Source organism: Triticum aestivum, chromosome 7B (assembly GCF_018294505.1).
Source record: "Triticum aestivum cultivar Chinese Spring chromosome 7B, IWGSC CS RefSeq v2.1, whole genome shotgun sequence".
NCBI lineage: Eukaryota > Viridiplantae > Streptophyta > Magnoliopsida > Poales > Poaceae > Triticum > Triticum aestivum.
The window spans coordinates 290,773,325-290,788,461 of record NC_057813.1 but is presented as its reverse complement, the minus strand read 5'-3'; positions in this window follow the sequence as shown (position 1 = coordinate 290,788,461).

Below are 15,137 nucleotides of genomic sequence, written 5' to 3'. Positions count from 1 at the left end.
AAGACTTCGGCTCATGTCCGGATGGGACTCTCCTTTGCGTGGAAGACAAGCTTGGCGATCCGGATATTATGTTTCCTTCCTTGTAACCGACTCCATGTAAATCCTAGCTCTCCGGTTTCTATATAAACCGGAGAGCATGGTCCTTAGAAGGCCGATCACAATTACAACCATACCATCATAGGCTAGCTCTTAGGGTTTAGCCTCTACGATCTCGTGGTAGATCTACTCTTGTATTCCACATATCTTCAATATTAATCATGCAGGAAGTAGGGTTTTACCTCCATCGAGAGGGCCCGAACCTGGGTAAACATTGTGTCCCTTGCTTCCTATTACCATCAGCCTAAGATGCACAGATCGGGACCCCCTACCTGAGATCCGCCGGTTTTGACACCGACGTTGGTGCTTTCATTGAGAGTTCCTCTGTGTCGGCGCTTCGAGGCTTGATGGCGTCTTCAATCGTCAACAACACGGTCCAGGGCGATACTTTTCTCCCCGGACAGATCTTTGTGTTCGGCGGCTTCGCACTGCGGGCCAATTTGCTTGGCCAGTTGGAGCAGATTGACAGCTTTGCCCCTGGCCACCAGATCAGGTTCGGAAACTTGAACTATACGGCGGATATCCGCGGAGACTTGATCTTCGACGGATTCGAGCCTGCGCCAGGAGCGCCGGACAGCCACGACGATCATGGCCTAGACCTGCTGTTGGACAGCACCCGGGACATCATCCCCGAAGCAGCCTTGGATCTAAATCCAGGGCAGGTCGTGTTGCCTATGGACGGAGGGCTGGAGCCCGCTCCGCAGGCCGCACACTTATCGGTGGTAGAGCCGAACACGGGTCCCACCGCTGTGGAGGCCTGTAATCCCGGACCCCCGGACTCATATCCGGCTGTTGGTCCTGGTCCGCTCACACTCGAGCCAGCCGAGCCAGGTTGGGCTCCGGTAGTGGAGTTCACCGCTGCGGACATCTTTCAGCACTCACCCTTTAGCGACATGCTGAACTCATTGAAGTCTCTCTCTTTGTCAGGAGACTTTGGGCCGAACTATGTCCGGCTGGAGTGGGAAGCAGGCGATGAAGGAATTCGCTCCCCACCCACCACCCACTTTGTCGCCACAATCGATGATTTAACCGACGTGCTCGACTTTGACTTCGAAGACATCGATGATATGGACGACGATGCAGGAGACATACAGGAGCCACCGCTCACAGGGCGGTGGACAACCACCTCTTCAAATGATATATACATGGTGGACACTCCAAAATAAACCAACGGCGACGAGGCAGTGGAGGACAACCCCTCCGGAGGAAAAGCAAAACATGGGCGTCTCCGACGCCACTCCAAGCCCCGCCACATCAATACCGGTCCAGGAGATGATCCGGATAGTGCCGAAGGGGAATACAATCCTGATCAGCCGACCATCATGCAGGCCGTACAGGACACGGTGTGATACTTGGAGAGGAACAACTATACACCCCCCTCCGAAGACGAGGTAAGCCTCGACAATGACGAATTCGGCGTGCCTGAAGACCCAGTGGAACAAGTTCGCTTTAGGCGACGACTCATAGCCACCGCAAAGAGTCTGCAAAGGAAGCAAGAGCAGCTTAAGGCCGAATAGGATTTGCTAATAGAACGATGGACCAAGATCCTGGCCACCGAGAAGTACGGACTCGACCGCCCTAACAAAGGGCACACGCGGAACAACTAGCTACCTCAACCTAAGGAGGAAAATCAAAGGCACACAACTCGACGTCCGCACACCACTACGGGCCAAACCAACAAGAAGGATACAAGAAGAAGTAGCCTCAAGCCCCAGCGCAACGGTCATAAACGGCAAAACAGGGAAGCCGGTATCAAGTTCAGCAAATCCCAGTCCGGTCAACAGACAAGAAACAGCTCAAGCCTATTCGGCCCAAGCCACGAACTCGATCAGCCGTGCGCAATTCACGATACTCCCAAAAGAACGGCAAAACATACTAATAGAGAATGCCAGATCTCCAAAGTAAAGCAACCGGGCGTGTGCCGGAAACATTGAGGGGAGGTGCTTAGTCAAAAGCCCCCCCAGCACAACAGTACGGCCGATCGCCCCTACGATACAAAACCAAAGCAATTCAATTGCATACCCCCAGACCTAACAGTCCAGGGGCTCCTAAAACAATAAAAGCCCAAGCGGGCGTACAAATAAACACCTTCTACAAGGTGCCAGGCACAAAGGCTAGGATTATTGGCCCGCCGCCCTAACGGTTGTTTTGAGATAACCAAATAAGGCCCCGCCATCGGTGCATTCCCCCTATACGGTATCACACCGTATACTAATAAGATGAACCACGTTGGCTAGATTCCACGTGGCAAATCATCAGGCCAGCACCGGTAATACACTCATGCCTGCGTGCAGAGCCAAACCCCACCCTTAGAAGCGGAGATCATACAGCTACCAGAGTAGCAAGTCGCGCATGCCTGTCAATATTTTGATATGACAGCCAACTATCCAGACACCAACTGAGGAGTCTGGGCTGCTTCTCGAATAGCGGCTGGGGTCACCAGGGTCCGATCAGGAACCTTGGGACCAACCACAGGAGGACGTTCACCGCCCTCCGCTCACTTACCTTCACAAACTAACTTTTATGCAGAACAGGTTTGGCGGCATGAAGTCGGCCCTGACACACAAGGACAGGACCATGCAGGTAGACGGGAGTTCGGATTCACTTTCGATCCATTCACAGCCCCCTCCAGTCCGGCCACCACAGGTTCCGCCAGAAAACCATCTTTTTTTCATAATCATAAATCACATTCATATGCATGGACATATCATATTACTGCAATGCGTTGACTTAACTAAACATGCACTGGTCGTCGTTTATCATCGACGCCTCTTTGCCATAAACATCGCAGCCACGGTTCGTGTTACGCCCGGTTATGCCAGGGGCTACACGGTACGGCAATAAAGTCCGACCACCTTCTCGGTCGCACGGCACCCCAAACTTATAGCACTATATGCATCAGCACTGAATCATGTCTTGGGTCATTGGTTGGGTTTGCCCGGCTCCCATGTTTTGGTACCTTATGTTCCGTTCCGTCGGCTAAGGTAGCACTGGGAGAACTACTGTGATTGTGTCCCGGATCTGCCGGACGAGCACCTTAGTAGAGAAAGCCGAAAACCGACCGTCATGATGTGGCGAGATCTGGTCAGCTGTTCAAGAGGTTGCAAAATCCTTAAAGATTTATTCCGCATAACGCCACTATAAAATGCAGATTGCGACGGATCGGTCTACCGATCAGGCGCCAATAGAGCCCCTAGTTCGGCCTTCCGGACACTAGGGGCTGCGCCGACCATACTCGAAATCCTATGGCTAAGTGAGAGTAATAAAGCCCTATAGTCCGATTGCCCGGTTCGTGGTGAGAAACGCCTCCTTATAAGGACCCAACAATGGGATAAAGAGTGTTCAGAAATACCCCGAACACCCCCGTACTTCTCTCGTGGGGGCTGAAGCCAACGACTGGCCAACTCTCAGAATTCATATACAATAAACAGCCGCAAAGGAAGAACACATGTTCAAACCAAATAGGCAACATATAACAAAAGTGCCATTATCCCATATTACAAATGATGGCAACAATGCCCTTAGGGAAATATAATGTCTTTGGTGAACTTGTCCGCCGCTAGGCGGGCACCCTTCATTACACCTTCATAATACAGTTCGGGCTTGCGATGCTCCTTACCCTCTGGTGGCCCCTCAGTTATCAGCTTTTCTGCATCAAGCTTCCCCCAATGCACTTTTGCATGGGCAAGCGCCATTCGCACACCTTCTATACAGACTGGTCGCCTGATAATATCAAGCCGAGGACAGGCGCCCACAATCCGCTTGACGAGTCCGAAGAAACTGCATGGAATTGGCTCTGTAGGCCACAGCCGGATGACCAAGTCCTTCATGGCTAGTTCGGCCGCCTGGTGCAGTTCGACCAACTGCTTCAGCTGATCGATAAAAGGCACCGGATAGTTCGGCGCTAGATACTGCGACCAGAAGTTCCTCCCCACAGACTCCCTCTCCTCGGACCGGTAAAATTGGGCCGCATCTGATATGCTACGAGGTAGATCCGCAAACGCCCCTGCAAAATCAAGAATTCAGCTTGCCGCTTAGAGTTCTCAATATTATAACATCATAATGGCCATATATACAACAGGCCTCACCAGCCGCAACTTTTCGGGCCTCCTGAATGTCCCGTACAGCACCTCGGGCTTCTTCCCGAGCATCTTCCATGGCTTGGATAGCTTTGGCGAGTCCGGATTCTTTCCCTACTAAACTCTGCTCCAAGCTCTCGCTTTTCATCACAACATCCTGAAGCTCCCGCTCAGCTATGACGACCCTGGCCTCATGTTTTTCACGCAGAGCCTGTTCGGCGGAAGCCTTCTCTTGGGCATCAGCTACCGCTTTCTTCAGCGCCTCGTATTCGGCACTCGCTCCTAGGGCGCATAACATACATACTTTTCAAATAGGCACACTTATTAAGTTGTGCCCAACGCAAGACAATGTTCAAACATACCTTGCCTCTCCTCCAATTGCTTCTTCGCACGGCCAAGTTCTTCTTCGGCCCGTCTGAGGCTCTCTTTCAGCTCGGACACTTCCGCATCATGAGCGGCCGCCCTCTCCATAGACGCCTGTTTTCAAAAACATGGGTATACAGCATTAAAAGTGCTCATTACAACTGAGGATTTGATCCCCTGCCCGGCTTTCTTTTTTTCTAGACAGTGTATCAGGGGCTACTCCTCATATCATACTAATTCTTTAAAGGTTCCTTAGAAACCATACCTCAAAGGCCTTTATAAGGCCAAAACAGGACTCATTCAGCCCGCTTTCGACAGCCTGAATCTTTCCAACCACCACACCCATAAGGGTCCGATGTTCATCAACGACAGACGCGTTCCTTAACGCTGTCAACAAACCGCCCGATAGCTCGGCGTATACTGAGGTGTCCGGCGAGATAGGCAAACCTCCCTCCATGGAGGATGGCCGCCGGCCCGATCCTGGAGCCTTAGGGGCCTCCAGAGCCTTATCCGGCCCCGAGTCTCTTTGAGACGACACCTCGGTATCGTGCCCAGACTTCGTAAAAGCAATCCCCGGAGGCATCTCACTCGCCACAACATTCGAGCTCAACGAATCCTCCAATGAGGATTGTCCGGCAGGAGACTTTGCCGGGCTGTGTGAGATGTGGCGACAGTTAAAACTACAATACCCGGACAACCCTAGATACATAGGCGTATTCAGATTTCAGTTACTTACGATTTTCCCAAGGGCTGGGCCTCGAGATCCCACTCCGGGCTGTTATCAGCAGCCGGGGTGGATGCCTCTGGAGGGGAACCTCGCCTTCTCTTGGGCGACTCGGCCTCCAGGGACGGGGAAGTTGCATGCTTCTTCCCGCCGGCAGAGCGAGGCTCGTCTTCCTCTTCCTCCTCCTCTTCGTTTTTGGAAGAAGGAGCATCGCTAGAGCCTTCGGACCGGGTATCCGGAGCCTCGCGACAACGGAGACCACTCCAGGTCTTCTTGACCTGCTTGGGGGCCTCCTTCTTGGGCACCTTGTAAGGTGCAGGGACCAACACCTTCGTCAGAAGAGGTCCGGCTGGTTCCTTCGGCAGTGGGGCCGGACATTGTATCCACTCCACTCTTTTTATCCATCCCTAAAACCACAATGAAGCACGATTAAAACGCCCCCCTCATGATATGCCGGCTGAAGCCTGGACGGATGGGGCGTGGCTATAACTTGCCGGGCTTGCAGAATGGGATAATTGATACCCCCGGTCCTCAGAAGAGTCCGGCCATGATTTGCTGGACTTAAAGGAGCACCTTCCAGATATCCTCATGGGAGGAATCATGGAGCTCCCGGAGGTTGGTGCTCGGATGGGTCGAATTCCCATAAAGTATAGGCTCGATGCTGGCAAGGGAGAACCAGGCGAACTAGCATCACCTGGAACACGTCAACAAGCTTGACGTCCTTGTCGACCATATTCCGAACACGTGTCAGGAGCAGTGACAGCTCATCGGACGAGCACCAGTTCGGGCCCTTCTTGGGCCAGGATGTAAGCCGCAGCGGAGCTCCGGATCTGAACTCAGGAGCTGCTGCCCATTCTTCGCCGCGTGGTTCGGTGATATAAAACCACTACTGCTGCCATTCCTTGACGGAGTCATTAAAGTGCCCTTCGGCCAAACAACCTTGGGCATCTTGCTCACCATGGCGCCGCCGCACTCGGCATGTTCACCACTCACCACCTTGGGCTTCACATTGAAAATCTTCAACCACAGGCCGAAGTGAGGCGGAATCCGGAGGAAGGCCTTGCATGCAACGATGAATGTCGAGATATTGAGAAAAGAGTTGGGGGAAAGATCATGAAAATCAACCCCATAGTAATACATGACTCCACGTATGAATGGGTGGAGGGGAAACGCGAGCCCGCGGACAAAATGGGGAAGGAACACGACTCTCTCGTGGGGCTCCGGAGTCGGGACAACCTGTCCCGCCGGTGGGAGACGGTGGCCAATCTCCTTGGCCAGATACCCGGCTTCCCGGAGCTTCTTGATATCCTTCTCCCGGACGGTAGAGGCCATCCATTTTCCTCTTGCTCCGGATCCGAACATCTTTGGAAGCCCTCTCTTCGATGGAAAAAAAGGCGCTCGGGCATTAGGGCTCGAGCAGAGGGAAGTGAGTTAGCGGAAGGAGAAGGCGTGGGTAAAAGAGGAAGATGCCCTATCTCTTTATAAGAGAGGGTAAGAGCTTTTTGCGCCTTCCCACTTGCCTAGTGGAACCCGCTTGTCTCCCGCTCGCCGCGATTAGCGGTACGGTTGGATTACCCATACTCATATTGACGAGAATCCCGTGATAAGGGGACATGATCTTCGCTTCGACAAGACGTGCTCAGGAAACCGCCTCGCAGTATACACTATGGCTGGTTGTGGGAAAAACGGTTCGAATAATGAACTGGCCCTAATGGCCTGTCACGTCATCTAAAAGTTGTCAGCTAGAGTATCATTCTCTCTACGGTGGTATGTGAAGATCATTTTGCAGATCCGGACACGGTCTACGTGTTCGATGGTAACCTTGGAGTATTCGGAGGAGGAACCCACCTTGCAATGCCGAAGACAAGACTGCGCGCCGGACTCATCGTCATTGAAGCCTGGTTCAGGGGCTACTGAGGGAGTCCTGGATAAGGGGGTATCCGGACAGCCGGACTATATACATCGTCCGGACTATAGAAGCGTCAAGATACAAGACTCAAGACTTCGGCTCGTGTCCGGATGGGACTCTCCTTTGCGTGAAAGACAAGCTTGGCGATCCGGATATTATGTTTCCTTCCTTGTAACCGACTCCATATAAATCCTAGCTCTCCGGTGTCTATATAAACCGGAGAGCATGGTCCTGAGAAGGCCGATCAGAATTACAATCATACCATCATAGGCTAGCTCTTAGGGTTTAGCCTCTATGATCTCGTGGTAGATCTACTCTTGTATTCCACATATCTTCAATATTAATCATGCAGGAAGTAGGGTTTTACCTCCATCGAGAGGGTCCGAACCTGGGTAAACATTGTGTCCCTTGCTTCCTGTTACCATCAGCCTAAGACGCACAGATCGGGACCCCCTACCCGAGATCCGCCGGTTTTGACACCGACAGGGGGTATGAAGCATAGAGAAGTTGGAATATAGTAGTTTTTACACCAATATAAATAAAGAATTAGTTCACAACAGTACCTTAAAGTGGTGATTTATTTTCTTATACTAACGGAGCTCATGAGAGATTTTCTGTTGAAGTTTTGTGTTGTGAAGTTTTCAAGTGTTAGGTAAGGATTTGATGGACTTTGGAATAAGGAGTGGCAAGAGACTAAGCTTGCGGATGCCCAAGGCACCTGAAGGTAAAATTCAAGGACAATCAGAAGTCTAAGCTTGGGGATGCCCCAAAAGGCATCTCCTCTTTTGTCTTCTTCTATCGGTAACTTTACTTGAGGCTATATTTTTATTCACCACATGATATGTGTTTTGCTTGGAGCATCTTGTATGATTTGAGTCTTTGCTTTTTAGTTGACCACAATCATCCTTGTTGTACACACCTTTTGAGTGAGACACGCATGAATCGTGATTTGTTAGAATACTCTATGTGCTTCACTTCTATCTTTTGAGCTAGACAATATTGCTCTAGTGCTTCATTTATATATTTTTAGAGCATGCGGTGGTTTTGTTTTATAGAAATTGATGAACTCTCATGCCTCACTTATATTATTTTGAGAGTCATTTAGAATAGCATGGTAATTTGCTTAGGTTATAAAATTAGTCCTAATATGATGGGCATCCAAGATGGGTATAATAAAAACTTCCATATGAAGAGCATTGAATACTATGAGAAGTTTGATTCTTTATGATTGTTTTGAGATATGAAGATGGTGATATTAGAGTCATGCTAATAGGGTAGTTGTGAATTTGAGAGATACTTGTGTTAAAGTTTGTGATTCCCATAGCATGCATGTATGGTGAACCTATATGCGATGAAGTCGGAACATGATTTATTTTTTTGATTGTCTTCCTTACGAGTGGCGGTCGGGGACAAGAGATGGTCTTTTGATACCAACCTATCCCCCTAGGAGCATGCGCATAGTACTTCATTTCGATAAATAATAGATTTTTGTAATAAGTATGTGAGTTCTTTATGACTAATGTTGAGTCCATGGATTATACACTGTAATGCCCGGATAATTATCCTACAGTAAAACTCTCCTAATGATGCCATGTCATCTACATTACTGTTGCTAATCTAGTGGTAGTTCAAAAGCATTGCAAATTCAAAAATGAATTAGCGACAAACACCCAAAGTTTTCAAAAGTCAAAACAAAAATGTTCGGGGGTTGCCAAATATTACAATGGTAATTATGGTGAAGTAAACACATTTTTAGAAAATGCCTAATTACTTTAAAATGAAATAAAACAGAATAGGAATTAAATAAAAAGAAAAGTGAAAATAAAACAAAAGGAGAAAACCCCCTCCCCACTGGGCCAATCGGCCCAGCTGCTAGCCAGGCCGGTCCCAAACCGGCCAACCCACCCGCACGGCCACAGCCCCTGCCCCCCGGCCCGCAACCAACCTGGTCGGCCCAGCCGGTCCCGCTCCCCACACCGCACCCCCTTCCTATTCCTCGGACGCGCGCCGCTACAGGGCGCGGTCGCCACCGGACCCGCTCGCCGGCGTTGAGGTGGATAAGGACGCCGACGCCGCGCCCCCTCGGTCTCTCCTCCCACTCGCCCCCACTCTCCCCTCGGTCCCTGCGCCTTCCCCCCTCAGATCCACCTCACTCTCCCCCTCATTCCCCACCACGCCCGAACACCGCCATGGACCCGCCGCCGTGAATCGCGCGGCCACAGTCATCGCCTCGCCGCGCCTGCGTGTCCGTCATCATCGCCGTCGTCTTCCTCGTCGACCGGTGGCCTCAGCTAGAGCTGGGGAGCCCCGAATCAACGGATCCCCTTTGCCCACATCTCCGGCTGCCGCGTTCTTCTTCATCTTCGGCGCCAGTCTCTGCTGCTACTAATCCGTCACAGGCCTACGTGTGAGCCGCACGGTGAGCCCTCCCGCCTCCTGCTCCTCCCCGTTATCTCCCGCACGCATTGTAGCTAGCTCGGTGTCGCGCCCGAGAGCTCACCGCCGCCGGTCGCTTCGCCGCCGTGGCCATGGCCTCTGTCGTGCTCGCCTGAGCGCGACATCGTGCTCCTGATGCTCACAGGAGCCCAACCCGCGCACGCGCACACTCCCTCCCGTGCCTCCTAGCATGTTTCCCGTCGAGGACCCGACCGCGTCGCCGCCCGCGCTCGTCGCTGGCAGCCGTCCGGTGACCCTTTGGTCCTGGGCTCGTGCCATTGTGCTCGCGCACGCGCGAAGGCTTCGCCCTGCCCTTCTGGTTGCCCAATAGCACGCCGCATCGCCCATCCCCCTCACGGCCGAACTCTGGCGTCTGCCTCTCTGTTTGCCGGCGATAGCTCCGGCGACCTCAGGACGAACCACCACCACCACTAGATGCACCTCTTCACGCTTGTTTGAACGAGCCTAGGCGCGCGCGGATCCGTGGCCTGTGCGCAAATTCCGGCAAACTCCGGCGGGTCGGCGCCGTGCTTTTGGTCGCCGGCGGCGAGAGCCTGCCCTGATGACCTGGCACCTCGGGTCCCACCACCTGGGCCACCGACTGGTGGGCCCAGGCCCCCCTGTTGACCAGTTGACTGAGTCAACTGCTGACTGGGCCGCCCCTGTCTCACTGACCTATAGGCCCCACCTTAATAAACAAATAAAAATAAATAGATAATTTGCTAATTAATTAAATTAATTAATTAAACACTAACCTCTCACTGACTACCAGGCCCCACCTGCTAATTAGCCCATTTAGTTAGGTTAAACCCCCCCTGTTAGTGTCCTGACAATGACATGTGGGTCCCACTGGACCCACCTGTCTGGTTTGACTGGTCAACCGACCAGTTGACCTGTTGACATCACTCTGATGTCATGCCTGCGTCATCATTCTGTAATGCCCCGGATACAACTTTCCATATTCGTAACTCCAACTCTTGCCATTTCCATCTAAGTGATTTATTTTTCCTCCGTGGTTGGGGTTTTGTCGGTTGTTTTGCATTTTGTTCTTGTTATGCATTTCATCTCATAGCATCATCCGCATTGCATCGGCACTTTGTTGCCGTCATTTTTTTTTCAAAACTTGCATTCGCTCGTCGTTGCCGTTTCTCCCTTTGCCTTCATCACCGTCCCTCGGACCGCTTTGCCTTCGTTGACCGTTCCAGACCAACTGGGTTTTCGATTCACTCTTGTCAAACCACCGACCCCCTCTTGCGCGCGTCCGAAAACTTCCCCGAACCCGAACCGCTCAGTCATCACCGTTGCATTCGGATCATCTCCAAACATCTATAAAATATCTGCGTTTCTCCATTCGACTCTCCTAAGCTATTTATTCTTGACCGTCCGATTACGATCGGAGGGACGATATACCCCCTAAGTTAAACCCACTTACTATATATATCTAGACAAACCACCTAATTTCTAGGGATCCTACCCTAGCGCCGCCGCCACTCTCTCTCGGGATCCCCCCAGATCCGATCCATCCAATCCCACCAACCAGCGCAACCATCGCCCTCCTCGTTCGTCCACGACCCCGAGCCACTTCTCCTGCCGGCGACCAGAACCAGCAGGAACTGCTCGTCGTGCCCCTCCTGGTTCCTTTCTCTCCCTTCTCTGGTTCCTCCCTCCGCTAAGCTGGCTCTCTCTTCCCTCACCCCAAGCTCCCTTGTCTCTGTGCCTACAGGAGCTCCGCCGCCGCGCCATCTTCAGGCGCTCGAGCCCGAGCTCGCCCGCGCCACGTCTTCCTCCTTGTCACGCGGATCCAGGAGGCTCGCCGCCCAGCCGCATCGCCCTGTTGCCGCGCCTACATCGCTAGGAGCCGCTCGCCGTCGTTCTTCATCCCGCAGCACCCGAGCCCTTGTGCCATGCTCCTCCTCTGCCCATGCGCCCGAGCTCGCACGTCGCCGCGCGTCTCCAACCTCGGCACCGCCACCACTAACGCGCCACCAGGCCAGAGCCCCTCGTTGCCCTCTCCTTTTTCCCCCACATCCATTCGTGACCTCTGTGCTCGCCGTCGTCCTGCTGTGCTCGGATCCGCCGCCGCGCCCTGCATCACCCCGATTCGGTCTCCCCTCCTCGCCGTTGACTGCGCCGAGGCCACGACAGCGTCGCTCCTGGGCCGCGTCGCCAGCGCCAGGAGGGCCTAGCCTCCTCCGCGTCGCCAGGCCCAGCAGCCCCCCCCTCCGGCCCGCCTTCCTCACCTCCGTCCGGGCCACGGCCCATGGGTGAGCAGCCCCTTCCAGCTTCCCCCTCCTGTACACTAGCGGGCCAGCCAATTTCGGCCTGCTTCTGTTTTTTTCCAGATCTGTGAATTTAGGTTTTTCCAGGAGATTACAGATTTGCAGAAAAGCCCCTGTTGTGTTTTGTTAATAACTAAATATGTATGCATCCAAATTAATCAAACTGTATATGTAAAATGCTTAGAATTTTATCTAGTTTCATAATATGCATCATTCATCCCTGTTTAAAATGTTTAACTTGCTGTTTAAATTAATTTGCTAAATGCCATGCTAAAATGATTTATTTCATAACTAAATAACCGTAGCTCGGTTTTAAATAAACTTTATATGTAAATGGGGTGGAAAAATGCCTAGATTAACATGGTGCACTTTGTTTTACTGTTTAACAACTCTAAAATTGTGTATAGGGCAGAACAGTAGCAAATTCGAAATATGACATGAGGATTTTCCGGAATTGTTGTTTGTTGTTTCCGGCCTCATTTAAACTTGCCTAGATAGGTAGTTTCTATATGCTTCACCTCTTGCCATGTTTAACAACATTTAATATTGTTGGGTACAAAACCGAGAGAGAACTAAATAATTGATGTGGTGTTTCGTCAATATGCAACTAGTTGCATATTGATCTCCACTTAACTTGTAGTATTGTTTGTTGCACTTTGCCATGCCTTGCCTCTTTAACCGGAGATGCATCATACTTGCTTGTGCATCGTGCCATGTCTATGTGATGGTTGTTTACCATGTTGTTTGCTTCTTTCTGGTATTGCTTCTTCCTGATAGTTCCGGTAACGTTGCGATTGTGAGGATTTGTTCGACTACGCCCGTTCATCTTCTTCATGGACTCGTTCTTCTTCCTAGCGGGATTTCAGGCAAGATGACCGCTACCCTGGATCTCACTACTATCATTGCTATGCTAGTTGCTTCGTTCTATCACTATGCTGTGCTACCTATCACCTGTTTATCAAGCCTCCCAAATTGCCATGAACCTCTAACCTTTGACACCCCTCCTAGCAAACCATTGATTGGTTATGTTACCGCTTTGCTCAGCCCCTCTCATAGCGTTGTTAGTTGCAGGTGAAGTTGAAGATTGCTCCTTGGTGGACAGGATTTTGTTGGGATATCACAATATCTCTTATATTATTAATGCATCTATATATTTGATAAAGGGTGGAAGGCTCGGCCTTATGCTTGGTGTTTTGTTCCACTCTTGCCGCCCTAGTTTCCGTCATACCGGTGTTATGTTCCCGGATTTTGCGTTCCTTACGCGGTCGGGTGATTTATGGGACCCACTTGACAGTTCGCTTTGAATAAAACTCCTCCAACAAGGCCCAACATTGGTTTTACCATTTGCCTCACCACCACCTATATTTCCCTTGGGAGTAATTAACCCAAGGGTCATCTTTATTACATCACCCCCGGGCCAGTGCTTGTCTAAGTGTTGGTCCGAACTAGAGCCCTTTGCAGCGCCCCCTCAGGGAAACTTGAGGTCTGGTTTTAGTTGTATGGATTGCTCATCCGGTGTTGCCCTGAGAACGAGATATGTGCAGCTCCTATCGGGATTGTCGGCGCATCGGGCGGTCTTGCTGGTCTTGTTTTACCATTGTCGAAATGTCTTGTAAACCGGGATTCCGAGTTTGATCGGGTCTTCTTGGGAGAAGGTATATCCTTCGTTGATCGCGGGAGCTTATCATGGGCTAAGTTGGGACACCCCTGCAGGGTATAATCTTTCGAAAGCCGTGCCTGCGGTTATAGGCAGATGGGAATTTGTTAATGTCCGGTTGTAGATAACTTGACACTAGATCCGAATTAAAACGCATCAACCGCGTGTGTAGCCGTGATGGTCTCTTCTCGGCGGAGTCCGGGAAGTGAACACGGTCTTTGGGTTATGTTTGACGTAAGTAGGAGTTCAGGATCACTTCTTGATCATTGCTAGTTTCACGACCGTTCTGCTTGCTCTCTTCTCGCTCTTATTTGCGTATGTTAGCCACCATATATGCTTAGTCGCTGCTGCAACCTCACCACTTTACCCCTTCCTTTACCATTAAGCTTTGCTAGTCTTGATACCCACGGTAATGGGATTGCTGAGTCCTCGTGGCTCACAGATTACTACAACAATAGTTGCAGGTATAGGTTATGCGATGATCTTGACGCGAGAGTGATGTTTGCTTGTATGGAGTTCTTCTTTTGTTTCTTCTTCGATCAGGGGATAGGTTCCAGGTCGGCAGCCTGGGCTAGCAGGGTGGATGTCATTTGAGTTTCTGTTTGTGTTTCATCCGTAGTCGGATGATGCTCTTATGTATTGTGATGTTGTATTCGTGTGGCATTGTATGCCTTTTGTATGTATCCCCATCTATTATGTAATGTTGATGTAATGATATCCACCTTGCGAAAGCGTTTCAATATGCGGGTCTATCCTTGGTGGGACCTTCGAGTTCCTTTTGGATAGGGTCGCATATTGGGTGTGACACATTCACTGTTTTGGATAATGTTGGATTTAAATAAATAATTAAAATCAGAAAATGATTTAAATCTTTAGAAAATCATATCTTTTAATACGTAACTCGGATGAAAATACTTTCTACATGAAAGTTGCTCAGAACGACGAGACGAAACCGGATACGCAGCCCGTTAGTTTGCCACACATCCCTAACCTATCGGACTCGCAACTTTCCCCCTCCGGTACCTCTGCCCGAAAACGCGAAACACCGAGGATACTTTCCCGGATGTTTCCCCCCTTCGTCGGTATCACCTACTACCGCGATTGGGCACACCTAGCATCGTTACTTGTCATGTCATGCATCGATATGCATCTGTTTGCATTGTATTCATTGTTTCTTCCCCCTCTTCTCTCCGGTAGACTACGAGACCGACGTTGCTGCTGCCCAGTTCGACTACGGAGTTGACGACCCCTCCTTCTTGCCAGAGCAACCAGGCAAGCCCCCCTCCTTGATCACCAGATATCGCCTATTCTTCTCTATACTGCTTGCATTAGATTAGTGTAGCATGTTACTGCTTTCCGTTAATCCTATTCTGATGCATAGCCTGTCATTGTTGCTACAGTCATTAATACCTTGCCCGCAATCCTAAATGTTTAGTATAGGATGCTAGTTTATCATCATTGGCCCTACATTCTTGTCAGTCTGCCTTGCTATACTATTGGGCCGTGATCACTCGGGAGGTGATCACGGGTTTATACTATACATATATACATACTACAGATGGTGACCAAAGTCGGGTCGGCTCGAGGAGTACCC